The sequence below is a fragment of the Podarcis vaucheri genome (genome assembly GCF_965113315.1).
Source record: "Podarcis vaucheri genome assembly, chromosome: 8".
NCBI lineage: Eukaryota > Metazoa > Chordata > Lepidosauria > Squamata > Lacertidae > Podarcis > Podarcis vaucheri.
In genome coordinates this window covers 6,541,726-6,566,382 of record NC_138766.1, presented here as the reverse complement: position 1 = coordinate 6,566,382, position 24,657 = coordinate 6,541,726, and the positions used below count along the sequence as shown (strand labels likewise).

At 43.3% G+C, this 24,657-nt stretch overlaps 1 protein-coding gene across 6 annotated transcripts in view; it reads right to left on the bottom strand.

Moving 5' to 3' along the window:
- Positions 1–24,657, bottom strand: part of LOC309538584 (protocadherin alpha-C2-like) — a 181,611-nt gene that overhangs the window by 4,312 nt on the left and 152,642 nt on the right. The window lies entirely within an intron of this gene.

The window sequence follows — 24,657 nt, the reverse complement described above, 5'->3', positions numbered from 1 at the left end:
TGCCTCGCAAGATGAAAAGAATCCATTCTGTGATTCTCTTCGTCTAGCGGTTTTTTCGTCTTGCGAAGCAAGCCCATTGACGGATTAGCGGTTTAGCGCTATTAGCGCTATTAGCGGCTTTTAGCGGCTTATCTGCTGATTGAATCAGCTGATAAGCGGCTTAGCGGCTTAGAAAAGGGGGGGGAGGAAAAAAAAACAGCAGGAACTCGCAAGACATTGTCGCCTTGCGAAGCAAGCCCATAGGAAATTCATTTTGCGAAGCACCTCCAAAACGGAAAACTCTTTCGTCTAGCGAGTTTTCAGTCTTGCAAGGCATTCGTCTTGCGGGGCACCACTGTATTAGAATTATAAGTGAACCGGGACAAATAAAGGTAACAGCATACAGACTTCTCTGCAGATGGGGTCTGTCTTCTCTAATTCAATTTAAATAAAAACATTATGTTGCTTAGTGCTCTTTCAAAACACTGGAAAAAGAAAACCACAGGGGATTGCAAACTGGAATGCCAAGTCATTACAAGGGATGCATTGCAAGTTCAATATAATTTGGGGGTGACAATATTTCAGTGTATTAAATAGCGACAAATGTTTGATGACCTATTCTTATCATACCACATCTTCACAACTGGAATATTGCATACAAATCATATATTAGCAGGACTCATAGGTATCCACTGAATTTCATATTGAATGCAAATGCAAATTAAAGCAAGCCTGATCCTGATCACACTCCCTCTCCCCATGGCTGCTATTGACATAACCTGCAAATCATAAAAAATTAGCTTATTAAATGCCCTCACCCCATTTCATATATGATCTCTTTTGACCCCAAAGGATTGAGTCCTAAATGTGTTAACTAGTGAATAAGTCCCACTGAACAGAAGTGTGACTTACTTCTGAGTAAACATGCATGGATACTTTAACTAATGGGTAGGTTGGTTATTCTGCATAGGCTGCAAGGAAATGAATTTGCTCAGATCACTGTGTCCAACTAGGAAACTGTAAAGCACAATTTTTTTCTGGAGTCTGGTGCAAGTAATTTTTTAAAAGTCTGCCAGATTAAAACTTTCATGGCTAGTGTAAATAAGTGTCTGAAACAGCAATTCACATATTTCTAATATTTAAAAATAATATTATTGCAGAGTTTCTATTTTATAAAATTTAATCTGCCCATCTTAACCAATGAATTATCTTTCTTTTGATGCCTTTAAACTGCATCATCTAATGTTTTGGTTTTCTATGGCATTCTTTTGTAATGTCCAGCATCTGACTATTAAGGCTTGCTTTTTTGTGATTCCAGTATTCCAGAAACGACTTCAGTGCACAAGACCCTGCCATATATCTTCAGTCTTTGTTTTAGCTTAATTAAATCTTTTCTGAGTGGAGATTGTGTGTCCTTCTCACTTCCATTATTCCCCTCACTGCCTTGGAATAATAAATTACACAGCTGAACTTTGTGTGCCTAATACAAATCATGATTCAACACTCCCTCCTGTTGTACAAAACGGAAACTTGTGTTCTGAATATTAAACATATATTTGTCCATAACCTCTGCAATTAGTCCCAACAACCCTGACCTATATACATAGCTTTTCTGTTTTCGTGTCTGAATGGGAAAGGGTGAGGTTGGAATGGGATACGAGAGGGCAAGAGACAAAAGAGGGAAAACATCAGTCACTAGGACTCGTCCTTCGTGTTCGGCACTGTATGCAACAATGAATAAAACTCAGGAGAAATACTTTGCAATTGTTTCTCTCTGCACAATTGGCTCTCTGCCACCAGCACCCACTGGGTGGAGAGGATAGCTTTTCTATGTGACACAACAGCAATCTGAATATAAAGAAGAATTCAGAAGTAAATATTTGTTACTTGCAGACCAAAGTCCATTCTATAACCATGTTCTGGTATATCTGTATACAAGGCATTGATTCTATCCTTGTTTCCTGTTTTCCTTCCAGGATTTAAGAGAGAGAAACATGGGAAAGGGCATAGCCAGGCTTTATATTAGGGGGGCAGGCTTTGGTTGGGGGGCACAGAGCCTCATATTTGTACTGATTTGTATTGATTGGGGGGGGCAGCTGCCCCCTCCTGCCCTCCCTTGGCTACACCCATGGGGAGAAAAACAAGGATTTGAACAGAACTTTCTAACCTGTAGCTCTGATCATATTCTTAACCATATCTCAGAACAGGGTGGTACCTCATTTTTCTAACAATGTTCATGTGACTTAACAGATGCCCAACATGGTGTGGTTTTTCTCATCTTAAGGATGAAGTAATTGAAAAAACTACAATGTCAAAAGGCTGTCCTGAACAACCAGGTAATAGTTCTCCTATAATCACTGTGACGTTATTTGAATATTTTGCAGGAAAATAATTTACAATAATTAGCATCCTTGTACTGAGGCTCCAAGACTTTGGCCACCTCATGAGAAGAGAAGACTCCCTGGAAAAGACCCTGATGCTGGGAAAGATGGAGGGCACAAGGAGAAGGGGACGACAGAGGGCGAGATGGTGGGACAGTGTTCTCGAAGCTACCAGGATGAGTTTGACCAAGCTGCGGGAGGCAGTGGAAGACAGGAGTACCTGGCGTGTTCTGGTCCAGGGGGTCACAAAGAGGCGGACACGACTAAGCGACTAAACAACAACAACAACAACAACAACTTTTAATAATCTTTTTAAATTTACTGAAAAGCTGAACCAGCCCTTTCAGGACAACTTTGAGAGTATTCCTTTATAGAAAGCGACAGGTGCCTCCTTGTATTGAAATGAATAGGGAGGAACCCTCACATTTAGAAAGGCTCCATGTGGGTATTCAGAATTCTAATCTGGGCAGTTACCTGTAAAAGGCCTCAATATTCAGCAGTGACTGCTCCCCACATCAAATGGAGGGTGCCTTTTGCGTGGTTGCGCACAGCCCCCCAGATCCCAGTGTGGCTCCCGGTAGTACAGGCTGGCTTCACCCTCCCCAGGCTGGACACCTGGAGCTCTCCGCCTACCTCAGCCAATCGCCCAATCCCGCCTGGGGAGGCGTTGCCAGGGGAACGGCCAGGTAGGGGGAGGGACCACCCTGCCGACACAACAGGTGAACCTGCAAAGTGTCAGTTGACCCCAGAGCTTCTCCCACCCTGCCCTGCCTCAGTTAACCCTTCTTTTGCAGGTTAACCTCTTCTCCACAGGTACGCAGCCGCTGTTACATCACAGTTGCTGTTGAAGGGCCGGAAAGGAATTTCCCTGCATTGGCATGTGTCAGGGTTACTTCCAGATCCTAGCTCACAGAGGATCACGCTAGCCAGCGATCGTTAAATAAAAGTCTTTATTGAGTTACAGTCTCCATTCTCGAGCTGCTGCGTGCAACCCTACGTCTTATGCTTAGATCGGCGAAGCTCCGTCTGAGTCTCCGCCCCTTGCGCACCAACTTAATATCCTAGCCCTGCTCCACCTTTTCCGCCTGACAGTTCTCCTCTGGGTCCCTCTGCCCCCCTGGGTCTCTTCCTTCCGGGATTCTTCTGACGCTGACCCCCCTGACTCTCCTGTCTCCTTGCGCCGGGCTTTAGGACCTGGCTCCCTTTCCGGGCTGCCTACTGCACCACCTTCCTGTGCATTTGAACTTGGCGCGCGCGCCCAACCTTCCACTTTCCGTCTAACCGTCACTTCGCTCCCCGATGAAGGTGTGGCCACTCCTGACTCGTGCCCTCCCTCCTGTTGCGAGCTGCCAGCGCTTGCTCCCTGGCGCTCTTCCTCTTTCCTACTCTCTGGCGGTGACGTTGGTCCCGATCTCCAACTGCTCCCCTCTGAGTCCCCTCTGGCTCTTTCTTCCTGGGGTGTCCCCCTAGTCTCCCCCCTTGCCCTGGCCACTGGTGCTCCTTTTTGTGAATCTTCTGATTCACTGGAAAGACTCGGAGATCTCGGGTCGTCGTCATCACTCATCCTTTCTTCTGCCTCCTCCCCCTCGCTCTCTGTTTCCTCCCTTGCCCTCGCCTCTGCTCCTGAACCCCTGACAGCATGTTTTGCCTTCCCCATAGCAAAACGTCACAACTTTGGTGGTTTCAGGCCTTGGGCAGAATCCTTTAGTCTATATTCCTAAAATGGGGGGGGTGAAGCAGTGACCCACGCCCCCCTTGCGGCGGTGATCACAGGTTTCCCCATTAGAGGGGTCTTGAGGGAGGCATTGGCCATATGCCGAGAGGTTGTCATTGCTCTCCCCTGCAACGGCGGCGAAACAGGGGGTGGGCTCTCTGCTTGAACATATGTTTTCCAGAGCCAGCCCAATCCCCACACATTCTGGATAACCCTGATGTATCCCAGATCCCCAGCTAGGGACTGGTAAGGATAAATGCCCAATGCCTGGGCCAAGGTTTCCCTACATCTGAAACTTAATAAAGTTGTGGACAATTTTAACCCCATAGTATGTTGTCTTGAGTCATTATTCCACTCAGGGGTTGCCTGGGGTTGGGGGGACTCTGCCTGTCCACACAATAGAGTTTATGTATCTGCCTGACAACATGCCCGTCCCTCTGCTGTGCTTTCCATCCCATATGACAGGCATGTCCAAAGTCCATTTTGGGGGCCTAATCAGGACCACCAGTTTAATCCGGTCCCTGTGGCAGTATATATCCTGGGGCAAAATCAACTTCAATCCTAAAAAAACCTTGGTCGGCCCTCAAAGCCCTTCACTTCATCAAATCTGGCCCTCTTTGAAAAAAGTTTGGACACCCCTGCCTTATTCAGATGTCCCTTATCACTTATACTGGCCCACTGCACACATCAGAAAGTGTGGAGGTTGTGGAAACCGTGCTGTGTGGTCAATGATCAGCAAGGAGGATTAGAGCAGAAGAGCTCATGGCCCCCCAACATTCTTCGTCCCCCTCCATGCTTGCCTCTCAGTGGGCAACAGCTACCTATCCAAGCGCCAGGCAAACCAACCCGTCTAACTTTCTCATATTTCTGGCATCAGCTTGGCAAGGAAAACGTCTGGAGGGTCCCTGCATGGTTCAGCTGAAAGCTCTCAGGCTGCCTGGTGGTGTGTTGTGAAACATGGAGCACAGTGTTGGGGTGTGGAGGCACATTGGGGTGCAGGTGGACTTTACGTGTGCTGTGAGAGTCCTCCACACACTCCTCTCTCGGTGGGGAAAGCTACAGCAAACTTTCACGTAGTGAATTAATTTGCATGGCAATTAGTGTAAAAGCTGTGGGTGGTGCATGTCATCTTTATAGATGTGCAAAGTTTGATTGCAAGAGAAAAGAACACATAATTCACATAGTCTCTTAATCTGGGTTGTATTAAAAAAGCACAGAAATTTCCTTAGCACAGAAATTTCCTTAGCACAGAATTATGTGGGGGGTTTTTCCTTGCATGCATGAATTTTGTCCTGGTTATAGGTGTCTCTTTTCCAAAGCACAAAATCTGTAAAACTATCCAGCTGGAGAAGACGAGTTTTGCTTGTAATCCATTTTAAATGAAGGAGAAGTAGAACAAAGCTGACAATACAGAGTGGCAGGTAAAAACAGGCTGGAATTGAGATGTCTCCGGCAGGCAAGATGGCTGCTCACTGAGCACAGCGCAGTGCAATTCAATCAGCAACTCAGTGTTCTGGCAGCAACACCAAAGAGAGTATTTTCTTTCTTCCTTTTTATGCATGCTCTCATATTCTCCACACAGCCCTAAAGCCACAATCTGTCATTTCACAGGAACAGGTGGGGCTCACTCTACATAATGAAAGCTATATTGTAAGCACCATGCTTTGGCTCTGTCTCATGTCCCTCCGATGCTTTCTTTTAATAAATCTTTCTCGTGAACAGACTCCCCTTTTCAAATGCAACACCCCCCCCCCGCGCACGCACACACAACCCCCTGCAAGGAGAATCAGTACTGGCTGCATGCAAAGCTCCCTTTCCTGACAAGAGACATTTGCATTTGTGTGGCATGTTCAGCCCAGAAAATATGCAGCGCCACCTCTTTTCATTCATCAATCCTTTCTTCCTCTTTAAGGATTTTGACATCTAGTGCATCTGAAAGGTCATTCAGATAAAAGCCTTAACCCAAACTACTGCCATTACATCTAAAAGGAAATTTTGCTGGTTGCACTTGTTTTTTAAAGGCTGCATGCACTCCATACATTTAAAGCACAGACCCTCGCCCAAAGAATCCTGGGAACTATAGTTTACCTCTCACAGAGCTATAGTCCCCCTCATCCTTAATAAACTATCATTCCTATGATTTTTTGGGGGAAGTCATGTGCATTAAATGTAATCTTCTCTCTATATTTAGGACAGGCTCAATCATTTATCTGAAGGGTCAGTGTAAATTAACTTTACTATTTAGTGATGAAATTCTTTAGAACACAGAGTGGGACGCAAGCTGGCAGGGAATTGCAGAGAGCGCCCCATTTCTCTGCTTTCCTTTTTGTTTGTGCTAAGCAGGCTGCTGCTTTCCCCTCTGGCTGGCATGATGAATATTTCCTGCTAGAGAGGAGTCCTACATTCTGCCGACTAATTCTGGAACAGCTCACCGAGAGCAAACACTATTTGCTTGCTGAGAGAAAACTGTGTGTGCAAGAGAGGGAGGAAGGGAGGGAAATATTCTGTCTCCAAATATTCTGAATGGACTGATTTTCCCTAAACCTATTTTGGATTAAAATAGCCATGTAATATATTGTTGTTATAGTAGCCAAGAAAAATAACAATATTAGAACTGCCAGCAAAAGAAGTAATAGAGGGTGAAAATCCGCATTCTACCTTGTTAACTACTGTCTCTCAGAGTAAGCCAACTCGTAATTTTAAGCAGCGATCAAACAAACACAAAAAAAGCAAAGCTTCATTTATGTTATTCACTTGATAGAGATGTGCAACAGACAAAGTGAAACACAATTTCTCCTGTGCTGCTCGCAAGTGATGCTTCATTTTTAATGCATTGGCTGTACACACCTATACATGCCTCTTCAGAAGTCTGTAGCATTCAATGGGATTTATTCCCGAATAAACATGTTCTACTATTGCAGCCTAAACTGAGATGTGCAGCTGCTGAATGACTGTTCATCTTGAGTTTCATGCTCTCAGCTGTTGACTGAATTGGGCAACAATTCTTATCATACTACTTGTATTAATTGTCCTACCAGTGCCAGGAAGTCTGTGGTATCAACAACTGTTTTGTAAATTTGTCAATGTTAAGTAATTCTCACTTTCTCTGTACTTTCTGCATTGCATTTCACTCTGACCTTAGTGCTTATAAATCCCTACGCACACTCCAATCCATATTATATAGCTAAAACAGAAGATAGCACTTCATGAAACTGACAATGTTTATGCCATAATGAAATAATTAGTCTTTAAATCGCCGAAACATTATAGGTTGGAACAGACTAACAGACTATGGCAAAACCTGCTATATAATCAGTGCAATAAGGTAAGTAAGAATTTGACTATTTCAATGCCATACAGTCACACCTCATGTTGCGTCCGCTTCAGGTTACGTGTTTTCATGTTGCATCCCACGGCAACCCGGAAGTACCAGAATGGGTTATTTCCGGGTTTCGCCACTCACACATGCACAGAAGCGCTAAATCGTGCCGCACACATGTGCAGATGCGGCGCTTCGGCCTGCGTCAGTTCCATGTTACGGACAGGCCTCCGGAACGGATCCTGCCCGTAACACGAAGTTCCAATGTATTATAGAATTATAGACTCATAGAATTGTAGAATTGGAAGGGACCCCAAGGATCATCTAGTCCAACCCCCTGCAACGCATGAATCTCAACTAAAGCATCCATGACAGATGACCATCCAACCCTGCAGCACCCCACTTGTCACTTACCGGTAATCATAATTTATTAAACCACTAAGCAAAAGCACGTCAAAGTGCAAGTAGATAAATAGGTACCGCTCCGGCGGGAAGGTAAACGGTGTTTCCATGTGCTGCTCTGGTTCACCAGAAGCAGCTTTGTCATGCTGGCCACATGACCCAGAAGCTGTACGCCGGCTCCCTCGGCCTGTAAAGCGAGACGAGCGCCGCAACCCCAGAATCAGTCACGACTGGACCTAATGGTCAGGGGTCCCTTTACCTTTAACATAGCTAAACAATTGAACTCTTTGCGCAGCCCAGTTGTCACCTGGACTTGCTCCATGGTAGAGTACATGCTTTGCATGCAAAAGTTCCTCAGTTCATTCCCTGTTATCTCTGCAAGGCTTGGAAAAAAGCCTTGGGTCTGGAACCATAGAAAGGAGGCACCACTCCTAAGCAGGGAATACTGAACTAGATGGGCCAGTCATTTGACTCTATCTATATAAGTCAGCTTCCTATGTTCCTAACCTTTGATCCTGCAACAGGATTAACCACAGGCACTATTCCATGGCACAGCCAGTGGGATAATCTTTAAAAGATACTCCCTCTCCAAAAGGCCATGTTTCTGTCCTCCAGACTTTGGTATAAAAGTGGTTTTTCAGCCTACCAAGGATCTGACAATAACAACCCCTTCACCATGGTAGTATAAAATTCTGGCTTGGGGCTTCCGGTCCTGCCTGCCTTAATGGAGGCAGCCCCCACGACAGCGGGGGATCATTGGCAAACAAAAAACAAGGATGACAGAGGTGAAATCATCCTTGCAATTCCCCCCAGGAACGGGGGGAATGGTCTTCTCTCGCAGTTCATCTGGTTACCTGGCTCTCGCTCTGGCATGGAATGTGGGAGGCATGGAGGCGTTGAGTGCAAAAGCACTTCGCCTGGTGAAAACCCTCCTATGCTGCCATTAAGAAGCAGAGGTCCTCCGTATAATTGGATCTTTAATTGACTTTAAAGAACTGGCGCATGATGGGAAAGGGTTGCAAAAACATACTGCCAAATATACCAGCGACATGGATCAAAGCTTTGAATTGAGATAAGATTTTTTTTCAGAGTGAGAGAGAGTGTTCCATGGGGAAGCCCATGGTTTATATATATTTATATATAAAGCTTCTTTTATATATTTATGATTCGGCAACCCTCTCCAGAATATAAGATAAATAGATATTTACAAGTGAGGAAGGGACGTTGGAGTAATATTGATATTAACAAGCAAAAAATGGAAACTGTGTGTGATCTGAAATGAAGAAAGGAGGAGGAGGGGAAGCTCAAGTATGACTGTGTTGGAAAGAAAGAATAATTCCCCTCACCTCTGTTTAAAAACAACAGACAAGGAAAAAGAGACTGAGATTTGTGTGTGCTACTGATGAAATGTAATCTAAGATAAAGTTTAATTGGGCCATAAATCTCTTACTGGAAGGAAAAGAATTTGGGGGCTGTGATAAGAACGCTGCAGAGATTCTGGGAGTCGGAAAGGAGTATTAAATCTTCAGCACATTCAAAAACTGCCCAGCTTTTCCTAGGCTGAGAGAAAAATGGTGAAGATCCGCCATGGTTTCTAGCAGACTGTCACCTGTTCCAAAGACATCAAAGCAAGGGACAAAGAGAAAAGACCTCTGAGAAACTTCAAGATTCAGTTCTGCCCCAAGCCACGATGGGAGAAAACAACAGAGACAAAAATGGACAGAAGGAATCTCCATGGATATAACAGTTTTCACACACAGGGCAGAATAAAGATAATAATTTGAGTTCCTCGCTTGAAGCTTTATAAATTTATATATTCTAACATCACAAATGGAAATCATTGATTATGTAGCTGTTCACCAAGGGATTATTATTATAACTGAAATTACTTAAGATTATGGAACGCAGTGATATAAGATCGAAAATGCACCTAAACCACCGTGTGGGGAGCCACTTTAACTAAAATGTATTAATTGGCAGTTGATTGGCACTTTGTATAATTTGGGAATTAATTGTTATTGTTATAATTTGTCTATTATTGAGGGTATATTGCAAAACTATTTTTTTTAAAAAAACTTATGGTGCCTGCTGCTGAATTGCTGCTTCTCATACCCCCCCCCCCCATTCTGCCCTGCATGGAGCAAGGAGCAAGAAATGACAAGGCCTGGGTGAAATCTAGACACAAGTAAAAAACGCTGTGAAAATGCTTTTTTAAAAAAAAGTTTTGAAAAAATATTGAATTTGCCGTAGCTCACCATCACCATCACACATTTGTATAATGAACTTTACAACACACTTAAAATGTTTTATTTGCAGCTATATAGCTGAGTCCCTGGTTTAGTGCGACCTATGAACCAGCATTTGTGGTGTGTTCTCCCAAGAAAAGCATGAGCAGTAAATGAATTCCACTTGTGGTTTGTTTGGAGAGAAACAGACCCTGAGCACTGGCTCAGACTCCACGCTAAGCCAAGGTTCATTGTTTCCTGCTCCCAAGCAAGGCACAGTGAAATGCAAGTGATTCAGCAATGTGCACTAGGATGCTGCTCAGATGTCATGAACTAGCTGGATGCAGAGTAATGGTAGGAAAAACCAGCTGGGGAACCACCATGGGAAGAAGGCTCAGAGCCTGGGCAGTGGTGGTGGGACAATGGTGAGTGGTCAGAGGGAGAAGAGGGAAAACACCGGGGAGAAGTGGTAACAAGGCTCAGTGAGCTTGGAGAGTCTGTGGCAGAGAGAAGTCCAGAATCAGAGGCAGAAGCTTAAGTAGGGGAGGAGAGAGGCCAAGAGGCAGAGATGAGTCACAGCTGTTCCCCATCATCCTGCTGGCACAGGCTCCCCTCCAACCTTCTGGTCTCCCAGAACCAGAAGAGGCATGAAAAGGGCGTAGGAGAGGTTGGCTACACACAGGCGAAGTCTCTGGTTGCCTGGGGAAAGCCCTGGAGAGAAGGGGCTTTAGATGGCTGTGGGGGAGGCAGGAAATTTCAGTCTTGGCAAGACCCACCAGAGATGAGATGCTGTGCTCATTAGGCCTGATACTCTGCCAGGTCTGTGCAGATTGTGATCTTGCTAATAAAGAGTTAACTCCAACTTGCACAGTGCAATGTACTGCTGGCTCGCTCCTGACATCATTCATGGTAAGACATAGACTATGGCTGACTGTAACATGCAAGCTTATACATGAGATTCTAACACAAATGTGAAATATATTCTAAAACACAAAGCAGAATAGGAAGCTCTGAACTAGCAGTCAAGTCTCTGCAATCCCAACCCCCCAATTTCATGAATCTCTAAAATGTAAGGAATATTTTTTATATCCTAGAAACCCACAGTACATTAGAAATAGTACAAACTCACTGGCTGGGGGGCGGGGGGGAAACTGTCCTACTTGCATATTATGAAGCTTTCAAAGTATGGAGCAAAATATTGTCACTTGTTTATTGCTGTAGGTCAGAATGCTTTTAAAGGGGCCAGTCTGAACATAGGAATCCCTACAAACAAATACAAATAAATATAGATCTTTATTTTATTTTACACTTAGTGATGGCCTACTTTAGGACACTTTAGTGTTAGATCAATCAGTCCTATAATTACGCACTGTGATGCAGGGCCACAAATTTTATTATTTTGTATTCCTGGATTGATGTGTTGCGGTATGTGTTTGCCATGGCCTTTGACCAAAAGAATGAAATGCATTTATTTACATAAATATGCACACATACATTAATGCATTTCAAAATCCTTGGTATCTTCTTTTTATGCAAACTAAAGTGTAACCAAATTACTGCAGGAATAGTGTGTAGGGTCTTTCCAGTGTTAACTCAAATGGGTCACTGGGCATGATGAACTTTATATAAACAATGTTTTATTCTGGTCTTCACCCAAAAAAGGCTTCTAGAGCAATTTACAAATCAGTACAAACAAGACAGCCCCTGCTCTCGGGCTTATAATAAAAAATACCCAACACAAAAGGAAACTGGACTGGGAGGGAGGAGAATATAAACAGACTCAGTTACCAATTCTTAGCAACAAGTTCTAATAAGCTGCTAGGGCAGAAGCAGGTCAAGGAGATGGGGGGGCAGAAGCTGCTGATCTCAATGGAATAGCCCTGCATTCCTTTTCCATGACAAGCGCCACACGCTTAAATTCCCTCATCTACATACCTAGTAAAGGTGCAGTGACCTTGCCACCTTTTGAATGAGTCATACCAGCATTGATACCACCAAACACAGAGTAAAATACTGGTGGAGATGATGATGATCAGTTGGTCCCTTGCTTATGTGTGTGCTAATGATGGACTCCAGATTTGTCAAGGTTAAAGATTTAACAACCCTTTTCCCATGTGGGAGCAGAGATCTTTCAATGGAGCTGACGTTCGTCACAAGCACAGAGCTGTCATATCAAAAAAATTAAAGTAAGGAATGGTACAGCAACCCTAGTAAAGAAATGTGCAGTATGTTCTATTATGGTTAGAAACATAATGCCTGGAGGAAATGTAACTTGGCAGTGTTCCCTGTAGCGTTGCCAACTTTTGAAGCTGCCCCTGTAGCTGTCTCTTAAGCACTAATTTAATCTACAGGCTTGGTCTTTGACTGGTGGCGCACGACCCACAAATGGGTCACAGCCTGATCCAAGGTGGGTTGCAACAAGAGTACTAAAGGTAAAGGTAAAGGGACCCCTGTCCATTAGGTCCAGTCGTGGGCGACTCTGGCGTTGTGGTGCTCATCTTGCTCTACTGGCCGAGGGAGCCGTCGTACAGCTTCCAGGTCATGTGGCCAGCATGACTAAGCTGCTTCTGGCGAACCAGAGCAGCACACGGAAACACCGTTTAGCTTTCCGCCAGAGTGGTACCTATTTATCTACTTGTACTTTGATGTGCTTTCAAACTGCTAGGTTGGCAGGAGCAGGGACGGAGCAACAGGAGCTCACCCCGTCACGGAGATTCGAACCGCAGACCTTTTGATCAGCAAGTCCTAGGCTCTGTGGTTTAACCCACAGCGCTACCCGCGTCCAACAAGAGTACTACCACCATGTAAAAGGCCTCCAAGCCATTCTGAGAGATGAGGAAGGTTCTGGAGTTTAACTATGGCCCTTCCCCCCTTTTTAAATGCTAAGGAGCTGGCTGCCATAGGGATGGGAAGGCACAGTGCAGAAAATTATTCCTTCCAGGGTACCAGGTATCTGAGGATCAGATCACAGATACAGCTAGCAGCAATATCCATGGTTGCAGCAACTGGAAAACCATTGTTGAAATCATGGGAATTGCTAGCTACTGAATCTGTGATCAGCTGCTTGGGCTGTTTGCATGAATGTATGTCTGGGGAAAGTGGGACTGTTCCCTCGCAATGTGAAATGTGTTGTGTGAACTGAATCTAAATACCACCAAGAGGATTTATTCCAGGGGAAAGTGTGAGGGCTTCACTGCTTCCTTCACCTACTGGAGAAAAGACTATGCCCTTTTCTTCCTGCTCTGGTTGTGTCTGCCATAGTACAGTTAGCGTGCAATATTAAGCAGGCATTGTATTCCTCTGCTCCTAAGGGAGTGGGAATGGCAGTGAACAATTGAGAGGCTCCTTGGGGAAGCCGGCCCATCTGTTGCTATCACTTTCAGAGTCTTTGCCCATTTATTCCCCCTTACAAAAGTAAAGTTAAATCTATTGGTGTGTTGTATAGCCAAGACACTATTGTGCGTCCGTGGTCTGGGTGCCTTATACCACAATAACAATATATGCGCACATCAATAAATGTTTTCTAAACCCCATTTCAGAATCACATTTTCATTATTTCACTTAAAAATTATTTAAATCTTCCTTGGTTCCTTTCCTTGTACCTAAACCACTGGGGGTTTTTTCATTCCCTGCCATATAATTTATATGGGTTTTTCTCTGCTTGAATGAACAGTTCACATCTTTAAAGCTGCTGTACTTTCAGAATTTCAAGAGATGCTCATTTTCACTTCCTGGTTCTCTCAATTTATTTTCCTTCATTTATTTCCCCCCTGTTGAATTAAATTTTAGCATTCACTTCTCCATGTTCCTTGATTCCTAGTCATTCCACCCCCACCCCATTTCTATTTTTCTGACCCTGTCCTGTTTATCACACATCAACCTCTCTCTTTGTGTCTCTCTCACACACACACTGTTTATGATCTCCTGCCCAAAACCTCTTCTATTGACTTTTTGTCTCATCAGAGTGACTTTTCCATCCCATAGGGCACTGAAGCCATGTCCTAATTAATGTTTGCTAATGAAAACGATGGCTTCTAGGTAGGGTGCTCTAGGTTCAGCTAGGCATTCTGCAAAACCATTGCTTTGATCCATTGTGCTATTGTACTGCTGTGCCTGTCTTTCTTTCTTTCTTTCTTTCTTTCTTTCTTTCTTTCTTTCTTTCTTTCTTTCTTTCTTTCTTTCACAATGTGTACAGTCCAGCTCCACATGACAATTCCTCAGTCAAGGGGAGATTTAGACCTAGTTCTTGGGCTACGTTTGATGTGACAGGAGGCAGCCAGATTTATTCTTCACATTTCTGCCCCACTGTTGTATAAAGTGGAGGGTGTCAGGCTGCATACATACCATACATTTAAAGCACCCTCCCAGCCAAAAAAAGTATTGTGGGAACTATGGTTTACTGCTAACAGAGCTACAATTCCCAGCGCTCTTAACAAAACACCATTTCCAGAATTCTTTCTTTGTGAGAGGAAGGTGTACTTTAAATATAGGGTGTGTACACAGCCTCAGTTCAGATACCAGTAGTGAATTGTTCTGTTGGGTGTGTCTGTGTGTGTGTGGATGCAGAGGAGGACATGACTGAAGCAACAAAGCACTAGAGATTTAGCGGGATGGTGGGGTCACCTTCTTACACCCAAGCACAATATTTAATGTTGGAATTAGGCCCCCTACAAGCTCCATTTACACTTGAATGGAGCAGAAAAAGGAATGAGCAAATGAGCCTGCTCTCATACTCTCCTCTTGTTGACTCTTGCAAAGGAAAGGTGAGGTGGAGAGACTGAGCCTCAGCTACAATATTTCAGGCTACAAGTGGCTGCTCACACAACTGAATGCTCCTCTGTATGAGAGAAATCTGCATTTTCCCTGTGAAATCTGGGATTACTTTGGCAAACTGCCAGAACTGGATGCTTCCCACAATATGTGACTCATGTTACATCAGCCATTTTCTATCACCTTCTGTTAAAATCTCATCCTGTTATTATTGCTTTTATGAACGCACTACAAACAAAGCCAGTAGGACACCAATTCAAGTTAATAAGGCGGGGGGAGAGTATTAATTAGATGGGATGGGGAGATGCTAATTCAAACTGATGAGCCTGATGGAGACATACCATATTATTCTCCCTCCCCAGCTCTTCCAAACTTGGTGGGCTAAGTCAACATTATCCATTGTTAGCTTTCTGCTCAAAATTGTGTGGAGAGGGACAAAAATTCAGTTTTGTATGTATAGACAGAGGTGTGGGGGGGGGGGGGCAAAAGTGTCCTCAGTTTTCAAAGGGGGTTTACTAGGTAGCTGTGGCAGCAGTTTCAAATGTTAGTTATTTATTATCATAGCCGTAAGAGGCTGCAGAGGTCAGAATAACCATAAGAGGTCTGCCCCATGCTGGGAGAGATGTCATTCTGCCCCCCCCCCCCGCATGCCCCCACAAAATGATGCCATATTGTGACTTCATTCCCCTCCACAATCTTCATAAAGTATCACCAACTTATGAAGAATTATATCAAGGAGGCAATGGGAAGAGGGTGAGAGAAACATGAAATGTAGAGGGGGGGAGCTGCAGCTGGTGCTACCTAGCCTGCCCCCCCCCCTTTAAAAAAATCTTCACAATATATTGTCCTGCAACTCACTACCTATGAATAGGTGGGAGTTTTGGGGGGAGTGGTGTGCGAGGAGAAGAGACTTTTCATTCAGCTTTAGAAACACACAACTAGAAAGATTCCACTGAAATCCCATTTATACTCATAGGCAATGACTGGCTCTTAAAACATTATACAGCTTTCTCTCCAATTACTCTAAGAGCTTAATTCTTTTTCATAATCTGCTATCCTAAGATAATAATCCTTTATCTCTACTCGGTCTCTGATTTGTTAATGCAATCAAGGGGTCAATACAAGACTGCAGCGGGTTCAGAACATGGTAAAGCCCTGAGACGGTTAAACTGAGCCTTAGGTCTGTTTTGTCACCCCACAAATTCATTTATTTAGGTCGTAAAATTTATACACCACACAACTGTAAAAAAACAACAACCACACCCTCAAAACCATTTTCAAAAAAATAAAACAAGAAAATCAAGAAAAAATTACAGCCATGCTTTGAAACATAAAAAAGTTAAAATACTAAAACAGATTAAAATCACCTCAACTTTCCAAGCCTCTGGGGTCACAAGTGAGGATTTGTGTATAGAACAGGCTTCTTTTCATCACTGGAATAAAGAGTCCTGGGCTCAAAGTTGTCAAGAAGCAAATGTATCACCAGTGGTACTAATCAGTGGTACTCTTGTAAAGAAGCTGGTAAAATGCGGTCTTGACTATGCTACCACTCAGTGGGTTTGTAACTGGCTGACTGACCGAACCCAAAGGGTTCTCATCAATGGTTCCTCTTCATCCTGGAGAAGAGTGACTAGTGGGGTGCCACAGGGTTCTGTCTTGGGCCCGGTCTTATTCAACATCTTTATCAACGACTTGGATGATGGACTCAAGGGCATCCTGATCATATTTGCAGATGACCTCTCTTATTTGGGCTAACACCCCAGAGGACAGGATCACACTTCAAAACGACCTTGACAGATTAGAGAATTGGGCAAAAACAAACAAGATGAATTTTAACAGGGAGAAATGTAAAGTATTGCACTTGGGCAAAAAAAATGAGAGACACAAATACAAGATGGGTGACACCTGGCTTGAGAGCAGTACATGTGAAAAGGATCTAGGAGTCTTGGTTGACCACAAACTTGACATGAGCCAACAGTGTGACGTGGCAGCTAAAAAAGCCAATGCAATTCTGGGCTGCATCAATAGGAGTATAGCATCTAGATCAAGGGAAGTAATAGTGCCACTGTATTCTGCTCTGGTCAGACCTCACCTGGAGTACTGTGTCCAGTTCTGGGCACCACAATTCAAGAATGAATGAATGAATAAATTTATTACGGTCATAGACCAGAAGAAAGGGGGGGAAAAAAAAGGCAGCAATAATTTAGAAGGGAATGATGGTGTCAGTTAAAAGTTGTAAAATTATACATAAAAACAATGCACATATACACCCACACCCACACACATATACATACTCGTATATGCACTACAGTATATGTATGGGCTTAAAAAAGGGGGGGGAGCTTATCCAGGGGTCATATCTTTTACTTTTTTACAGCTAATGCCCTCCGCTTGATCGCGGCCGCAGAAAACTTGGCCACTTTCAATGTTACTTCTGGGTTTTTGTCTCCTAGTAGGATTTTCAGTCGCTGAGATTCAGATCGACCTGGAAATTTCTGAACGATAGGGGAGATAAACAGTAACCTGATATCCCCGTAAAGGTCGCAGTGTAACAGCACATGTGAAGCCGTTTCCACCTCCTTCAGACCACATGGGCAAACTCGTTCAGCATAGGGTGTGCCCTCGTATCTGCCATTTAGTAAGGCATATGGCAATACATCAAATCTAGTAAGGGTAAACGCCCGCCTATATTTTGCGATTTGTAGGTCCATCAAATATGGGGTTAAGTTAAACCCTTTTCCATAATCTTGGATAGCTGGATATTTATCTATCTTGCTCATATGGTCCTGAAGCTCTACATCTCCTATTCGCTGGCTCACCATCCTTTTAGCCTTTTCAAAGCCTGAGGCTATAAGTTCTTGTGAGGAAAGCCCCAGGCCCCTCAGTTTTTCATAGAGCGACAATCTCCATTTAGACTGGAACGGGTCTAGTAAAGTCAATGGAGCCACTCCCACTGGGAAAAATATGAGTTTTAGCCAGAAGTGAATCTTCAGGATCCATATCCTGGCATTAATAGGGAGTTGGCCAACCTCCAGCCTAACGACAGTGTTAGGGACACAGGTAGGTAACCCTAGTAGGGAACGATAAAATTTAGTTTGTACAGATTCCAGGAACTTGAGTTTTTGACAGTTAAATATCTGGGTGCCATAGGTCAATTGTGGAAGTATTTTTGCAACAAAGACCTGGGAGGCAGCAGGGACATATTGACCTCCTTTTCTATAAAAGAATCTTATGATATTGCCCAATGAGGGGATGGATAACTTCTATCCAGAAGAAAAGGCATTAATAAACCAATTTGGATTGTTGCCTTTCTTTGCCCAATCTGAGATTTTGAGAAGATTGGAGACCCTTAGAAATAAGTTAACAGAGATGAATGCTCAGGAAAAAGTAAGAGAGAAAGAACCGGCAACGGATCAATTGAAGAAAGAGAACCTCTCTGAAAAAGCTAAGACAGACCTCATGAAAGATTACTTTTATAATACCTCTACAATTGCGGAGATAAACCTGTTAACAACAGATCCAACACAGCGCGTAAGGGACAGCAACAATCTACCATCCAAGAAGGAAACCATCCCTATGGCAACCACGAAAGACTACCCTTATATTACCTCTGCAGCTGCAGAGATAAACCTGACAACAACAGATCTAACACAGTGCGTAAGGGTCAGCAACAACCTACCATCTAAGAAGGAAACCATCCCTATGACAACCACAACGCGCTCTGGGACCAGCATGAGATACCTGGATGAGGATGAACTTGGCACCAGTCAAATAGAACACCTCAAGGTAGACTCGCCAAAAAAAGGAGTACTGATCACTAACGTTAGCACGCTGCACCCTTCAACTGATTCCATTGAGTACCTGGGCGATAATACATCTATGGACATTGCCAAAATGAATGAAATCCAACTAACAGATAAAAAGATAGGCCCAAAAAATCTTTCAAAGGCAAATTGACTAAGATCAACTGTTGGTAAGACAACGTGCAACCTTGCCTTGCTAACTTGGAATATTGCAGGTTGGCAAAAGAGGTGTTCTGACAAATCCTTTGCCAAATACATCCAGAGACATGACATTGCTTTTCTCCAGGAGACCTGGAGCACAAGTGAAGTGGAGCTAAATGGTTTTTCTGCGTTCTCCCTCCCATGACTTTTAAGTACTAGAGGGGGGCGAGTTAAAGGTGGGTTAGTTACCTTAATCTCAACAAGGCTAAGGGCCACATTTAAAAAACTAGACCCACTAGACCATCTGGCCACAGCTGTGCAAGTACAGTGGAGAACCCACAGCTGGCTGTTGATTAATGTATACCTACCTCCACAAAGAGAGAAAAGACTGATAAGAAATACTTGGGCTCAGCTAGAACAGTATCTTGACAAACTATTAAATCACAATTCAAGAAGGACACTGACAAACTGGAACGTGTCCAGAGGAGGGCAACCAAAATGGTCAAAGGCCTGGAAACGATGCCTTATGAGGAACGGCTAAGGGAGCTGGGCATGTTTAGCCTGGAGAAGAGGAGGTTAAGGGGTGATATGATAGCCATGTTCAAATATATAAAAGGATGTCACATAGAGGAGGGAGAAAGGTTGTTTTCTGCTGCTCCAGAGAAGCGGACACGGAGCAATGGATCCAAACTACAAGAAAGAAGATTCCACCTAAACATGAGGAAGAACTTCATGACAGTAAGAGCTGTTCGACAGTGGAATTTGCTGCCAAGGCGTGTGGTGGAGTCTCCTACTTTGGAGGTCTTTAAGCAGAGGCTTGACAACCATATGTCAGGAGTGCTCTGATGGTGTTTCCTGCTTGGCAGGGGGTTGGACTCGATGGCCCTTGTGGTCTCTTCCAACTCTATGATTCTATGATTCTATGATTCTATGATTCTAATCCTATGATTGAGCAGCACTGAGTTACAAGAAAATGCCTCTTGAACAAGGTATATGGTCAATAAAGTGGGGGGGGATAGAATACTCTTGCTTTACGACTGGTGGCATTGGGCTGGGCTTACTGACTTATTACATTTGTGTCCTGCCTTTCTTCTACGGTGGCAATTGGGGTGGCATCATATATTTGTGAGTTTCCTGAATGGCCTCCTAAGTGCAGGCCAAACTGTATCACATCCTCCTGCCCCTATTGTACAGTTTCCCATAATCCAGGCAGGGCATCAGCATCATTTCAGATTTTGGGGCATTGCGCAATTGTGAATTCAGAGCAAGTTTCAAAAGCCTACTTTTGGAGCATGTTCAAGGTTGAACTGTAGCACAGCAGTGAATTTAAGACATAAGTTATGAAATTCACCAGTACACGTGTGGTGACAGGCTGTTCGGCTGCAGGACTTTTGAAAGGATTGTGTAGCTTTCAGTAGTTATTCAACACCTATTGGCTGTGTGATTCCAAAACAGATGTTCCAGATTTAGAGGTAGCATGTTTCTGGAGACCAGCAGTGTTGTTCCCATGCTTCTTTGTGGAGTTTGCTTCAAAATTCTGCCCCAAGGCAGAATTGCACGTGTTCTGAAACACAGAGAGTTTCTTTGCAATTGTCATTAGCAGCAACTGCAATCATTATTTTCACATTATTTTTTCTCTGTAAGTTATTTTTGTTTGTGCATGAAAGAAAATACAGAAAAAGGAGAGGGTGTGCATTTGGGAGGGGGCAATGTTTACAAAGCTGGACGTCCAAAACTGCAAACCGTAGCTGGAGATGGCTCAGTTGCCTTCAATTGCACCACTGACACATAGATCTCCATTGGAAACAAGACTAAGTGAAGATGACAATTCTAAGCACACTTCCTTGGGAAAAAGCCTCATTGTGCTCTGTGCCACCATCACAAAAATGGGATTTACGGGCAAAGTCCAGGGATCTGGAGTTGAGGATTCCAAACTGATAATCTGGCAACATTGTTGGGTCCATCAATATATACAGTGCTTTACATAGTATTTTGAGCAAAAAGGATAGGTGAGCTCAGTGGCGTAGCGTGGGTTGTCAGCACCCGGGGCAAGGCAAGTAATTTGCGCCCCCTAACCCGTGGATTTGTGCCCCCTAACCCGTGGATTTGCGCACCCTAACCCCCAGATGTTGCGCCCGGTGCGGCCAGCCCCCCATGCACCCCCCACGCTACGCCACTGGGTGAGCTGGTGTCAGCATAGTGGCTAAGAGACTGTAGTATAGGCCAGGAAGTTCCTGGTTTGAATTTGCCATGAAATCATGAGGTGGTCTCCTCCAAACTACTCCCCTTTTTAGCTCAACTTTTCAGTATAAGGAAATTACTCGCCTACTTTATATGGTTGTTGTAAGGATTGCAACGGGATCAATTACGTGTTTTAAATTCCTCAAAGCACTATATAAATGCTATGTATTACAATTTTTATTTCAAGGGGGAAAAGTGTGTCAAAACCAGGTCTAGGTCTGATGGAGCCTTTTGAAAACAAAGATGTTTCAGTACACTTGGGCATCTAATATATCATAATTTTACAACTGTAATTGGAGAAAGGTTCTTTGAAAGTCATCACCTCTCAAACTACAAAAGCTTTTAGCTTTGCCATGTGGGGGCAAGATGTCAGTGTTCTCAGCTTGACAGGGAGGAAATGCAGCAAAATTACAACCTACTGCAATATGCATGTTGCTTAATGCTACTTTCTTGTGACAGATGCATTCACACACACACACCCCCGATGGAGCATAAGCTACCAGTGGGAGTGAGTAATTCGTTTTTAATTTTTCTTGCAATACTTTCTAGTACAGTGAGAAGTAGACCAAGGATGGCCAAAGCAGGGCACTCCAGGTATTGCATCTCCAGCTCCCATCATCCCTGACCACTGGGCATGCTGGCTGGGACTGCTGGGAGTTGGAAACGAGGAACATTAGGAAGACACCACATTGCTACCCCTCAACTAAACAAATGTATATATATTTCACACATTCCTTATTATATTAATTTCATAAACTACGATGTGCCTTTCCTCTACACAGCTAGAGCAGAGCTATATATGTTGTTTGCTAAACCAAGGCAATGTCCTTGAGGTTTTTCAAGAGGCTGATTTAACTGCAAATGAAGCCTCTTTATAACGGGGGTCCTCTGTTAGGAAAAACACATAAATGTATGTCCTTCCTGTAAACTGTCATCACCTCTGCTTCAAAGACCTCTTAATACAGTTGATTTTTCACATTCAGAGATGTCTCTTCCTAGATAAAATACATTGGGCAGTGGTTCCCAATTAGGGGTCCAGGGACCCCTGGGGGTCTGTGGAACGCACTCAGGGGGCCTGCGGCCCCATCCCTTGCCTCCCCTCCAACTAATTTTTTGTCGTTCTTGCATGGTAACATTTTTGACATTTCTTATGGTCTGTTTTAGCACTGTGTGATTTTTCAATATGTTGGCCAAAATTGATTTTGAAATCACACCACAGTAACGATCACCTCAGCCAATGCTCTGCAGCTTCCTTTCTGGGGTATTTCCTTTCTGATTATGAAGGAAGTGGCCCTATGTTTTCAGGAAACATGTTTTCAGTTTCAATTCTTGTCAATTTCAGCTGGGCGATTGATTTTAATCCAAGATTTTAAAAGTGTTTATATTCCATTGGTCAAGCCCCTACATGTTCCTAAGAAAAGAGACATAAACCAATCCACTTAAAGGGAAGCTTTCTGGATTGGCACATTTCCCAAGGGAGTCTTGCCTTCTCTCTCATAACAGACCCGCCCTCCACCATTGATTTTCTCTGCTAAACTGTGGTTAGTGGCAAAGCATTTTGTCTTCATCTAGGATGGCTAAATAACTACCCACAGATGCCTGTGTGCTTGAACTTATCAGAAGACCTAGGAAAACGTATGGTAAAAATTCTGCTCCTCTAAACATGTTTAGCTTCATAGAATCATAGAATCATAGAGTTGGAAGAGACCACAAGGGCCATCGAGTCCAACCCCCTGCCAAGCAGGAAACACCATCAGAGCACTCCTGACATATGGTTGTCAAGCCTCTGCTTAAAGACCTCCAAAGTAGGAGACTCCACCACACTCCTTGGCAGCAAATTCCACTGTCGAACAGCTCTTACTGTCAGGAAGTTCTTCCTAATGTTTAGGTGGAATCTTCTTTCTTGTAGTTTGGATCCATTGCTCCGTGTCTGCTTCTCTGGAGCAGCAGAAAACAACCTTTCTCCCTCCTCTATGTGACATCCTTTTATATATTTGAACATGGCTATCATATCACCCCTTAACCTCCTCTTCTCCAGTTGTGTCAATTCAGCCTAATCTGCCTGTGTTTTAGTTTAGAAATGCACAGGAATTCATTCATTCATTCATTCATTCATTCATTCATTCATTCATTCTGTCCTTAATCCAAAGGTCTCAGGGCATATTATTTTATTAAGTTTTTGTTTCTAAACGAACTCCTGCTTACTAATATACCATCTATACCTATTTTGACATTATATTTCTGGATTTTAGAACGCTAACCATTTGCACAGTGTTTTTGCAGTGGTTCAATTTACAGGTGGCTGGATCTCAGCAAGGGCTAAACATTTGCACAACCTGCTTAGGGAGATCTGCAATAAATGAAGGGACTCTGAGAACATGGGCACTGAATCCCCAGGCATGTCCCAAGAGTAATAAAGTAACCCATGGCTTCAGATTCTCAGCATAAACACACGTAGAGCCGCCACCGCCTATTAAGTGAATGGATATCTTTTCTTTTTTTAAGTGAATGGATATCTATTTATATCACTTCCTGCTGACATAAAGGATAGTGAGCACTTCATTTGAAATCATACATAATCAGCAACTGAAATTTCAGTAACGGCTTTGAAACGTGCAAGAAATACAACGATAGTGGATGGATCCACTTCATACCCAGAGAGAATAGAGCTAACGGGTATTTAAGGAACCTATGTGTTAAATGACTAGGCACATGTGATAGTTATGTGTGTAGACAGATGTAGCAGCACTACTAATGTCTGCTTATATAAAGAGAAATGAGCCAATTGTGATAGCTGAAGGAAGAGGTCAACTGCAAGTTAAAGCTTTTTCAAAACTGTCTGCTGAATAGTGAAATTCTTTATGTATGCTACAACAGCAGCAAGAATACTTATTGCAAAGTATTGGAAGACACAAGAACTACCCACCCTGGAAGAATGGCAGATGAAGGTGATGGACTACATGGAATTGGCAGAAATGACTGGCAGAATCCGAGATCAGGGAGAAGAGGCGATGGAAGAAGATTGGAAAAAATTTAAAGACTACTTGCAGAAATACTGTAAAATTAATGAATGTTAAAGAGATGTTGGATTGAAAACAATGTGGTATTGGCAAAAAGATTAATAAGAGTATGTAAATATGGATTGATAATGGTGGAAAATATATATTTATAATAGGTTAAGATGTTGAGTAAGGACAAACGACAGAGGGTAAGAACTTGCTGAACTAAATATCTGAACTGGAATACAAAAAGGGAGGTGTGAGGAGGTCAGGTAACTAGTAAATGAAGTATAAGATATGAAAATATGGATTTCCCCCCTCTTTTTCTTCTTTTTAACTGTTTTTTACTCTGCATTTTTTATGTGTTTTGTTTTTGTATATTGGTAGCTCTTTTTTCTTCTTTTTTTTACTAGGGTAATTTTCGGTTTTTATATCCTATGTTTAAACTGTGAAACTTTTTATTGTTTGTAAAACTTTAATAAATATTATTTTTTTAAAAAATGCTTTTTATCGTAGAGCTGGAAGGGACCCCTAGGGTCATCTAGTCCAACCCCTGCAATGCAGGAATCTCAACTGAAGCATCCATAAAGCAAACCTCCTGAGCGGAGGAGACTTTGTCAAAACCCTTACTGAAATCAAGATACACCACATCCACAGCACCCCCGATTCTTCCAGCTTGTAAC